This window comes from Elephantulus edwardii, unplaced genomic scaffold, assembly GCF_000299155.1.
Source record: "Elephantulus edwardii isolate Elephantulus edwardi_28Jun2011 unplaced genomic scaffold, EleEdw1.0 scaffold00217, whole genome shotgun sequence".
In the NCBI taxonomy this organism is placed as follows: Eukaryota; Metazoa; Chordata; class Mammalia; order Macroscelidea; family Macroscelididae; genus Elephantulus; species Elephantulus edwardii.
This window is the reverse complement of record NW_006399967.1, coordinates 3657621-3659861: the sequence shown is the minus strand read 5'-3', so window position 1 is coordinate 3659861 and position 2241 is coordinate 3657621. Positions and strand designations below refer to the sequence as shown.

At 49.0% G+C, this 2241-nt stretch overlaps 1 protein-coding gene across 1 annotated transcript in view; it reads left to right on the top strand.

Moving 5' to 3' along the window:
• Positions 1–2241, top strand: part of LOC102852309 (caskin-1-like) — a 10561-nt gene that overhangs the window by 1888 nt on the left and 6432 nt on the right. The gene's annotated exons all lie outside the window — the stretch shown is intronic.

The window sequence follows — 2241 nt, the reverse complement described above, 5'->3', positions numbered from 1 at the left end:
CAGCCCGCCTGCAGCCCCTTGCATGGGGCCCTCTTCCACCGGGTAAAATCTGCTTTGGGGTTAGATTGCACGTCCCCACGACATCCCCTCTTATTTCGCCGGTACCGCGTCAGCCCCTGGCATCGGCTAGGACAAAAATCATATTGTTGTTATGTACCGTCGAGTCATCTGGGACTCATAGCGACCCTATGTACAACAGCCCTAAACTCTGCTCTGTCCTGTGCCAATCGCACCGTCTCTGACACTCCCAACCCGATTACCCCAGTCACTGAATCAATCCACCTCACAGAGGGCCTTCCCCTCCTGCACCATCCCTCCACCCTCCCAAGCATGACGTCCCTCTCCAAGGACAGGTCCCTCCTTGCAACAAAGCCAAAGTATGTCAGACGAAGCCTCAGAATCCTTGCCTCCAAGGAGCAGCCTGGTTTAACCCTCTCCAGGACAAACCTGTTTGTTCTCTTAACAGTCCATGGTACCCTCAATACTCTTCTCCAGCACCACAGTTCAAAGGCATCAATTCTCCTTCTAGCCTCCCTAGTCACTGTCCAACTCTCTGACGCATAACAACTGATTGCAAAGACCATGGCCTGTATCAGGTGCACCGTAGTCTCCAGAGTGACACCATTGCTCTTTAGTACCTTGGAGAGGTCCCTAACAGCGGACTTTCCCATCCATCACAATCAATACGTCTTTTAATTTCTTGGATGCTATTGCCAAGAGTATTGACTGTGGAGCCAAGCTAAAGCTGTGAACAAACTCAATCTGATTAAAAGCCTCTGAAAACCTGCTAGTCTGTTTGTTATGGGCTTTGACTCTATGGTTGTTGTGTGCCATCAAGTCTCCTGCGACTCATAGTGACCAACAGCTGTGAACTCTGCTCCATCCTGTGCCAACCTCACTGTCTTTGACACACCTACCCCCATGACCCCAGTCACTGAATCAATCCACCTCATAGAGGGTCTTCCCCTCCTGAACTGTTTCTCCACCCTCTCAAGCATGACGTCCCTCTCCAAAGACTGATCCCTCCTTGCAACATGTCCAAAGTATGCCAGATGACGCTTCAGAATCCTTGCCTCCAAGGAGCAGCCTGGTAAAGGATTCTTTAATATCTGACTTTTCCACCATTAACTCACTCATTGTGTCAAGATAGAACCGACTGGAAGCTGACTTCTCAGCACATTTTCAAAGGTTGTGAATCAAACGGGAGGATATTATCCATCTTTCTCCAGCTAAGGCTCTGGTGGATTCGAACCGCCACAGAAACCATCATTGGTTAGCAGCCCAAGTCCACGTGACTAGCGGAAGATTAAAGAGCTTCCAATGATTCTCACATCCTGCATTATCTCTGTTGTTGTTGTTATGTGCCGTCAAGTCGTTTGTGACTCATAGCAACCCTATGTACAACAGCCTTAAAACCTGCTCTATCCTGTGCCAATCACACCGTCTCTGACACTCCCAACCCGATTACCCCAGTCACTGAATCAATCCACCTCATAGAGGGTCTTCTCCTCCTGCGCGGTCCCTCCACCCTCCCAAGCATGACGTCCCTCTCCAAGGACTGGTCCCTCGTTGCAACATGCCCAAAGTATGTCAGACGAAGCCCCAGAATCCTTGCCTCCAAGGAGTTTTTTGGTTTCACCCTTTCTATGACAAATCTGTTTGTTTTCCTAGCAGTCCATGGTATTCTCAATACTCTTCTCCAGCACCACAGCTCAAAGGCATCAATTCTCCTTCTGTCCTCCCTAGTCATCGTCCAACTCTCTAATGCATAACAAGTGATTGCAAAGACCATGGCCTGTGTCAGATGCACCTTAGTTTCCAGAGAGACACCACTGCTCTTGAGTACTTTAGAGAAACAGGCTAGAATGGTGTGTATAGAACAATTTACTCTAGAACGCAGCTTTGAGTCTCACCATGGTGAAGCTGAAATGGAGTAATGGAGTGGATACTTGTTAAGAGCCCTCAAGTCAGAACTGACTTAGAGATGACCTTCCAGCAGATTTTCAGAGGGTGTAAGTAACAGGGGGACTGCCCATCTTTTCCCACAGAGCAGCGGGTGGACTTGAACTGTGTTCCTTTGGTTTAGTAGTACCACTCCTTACCAGTAGGCCACTAGCGCGCTACTGGCTAAACAGAGTTCTTCTAAAGAGCATTGTTGTTGTTGTTGTTATGTGCCGTCGAGTCGCCTGCGACTCATAGCGACCCTATGTACAACAGCCCTAAACTCCGCTCTGTCCTGTG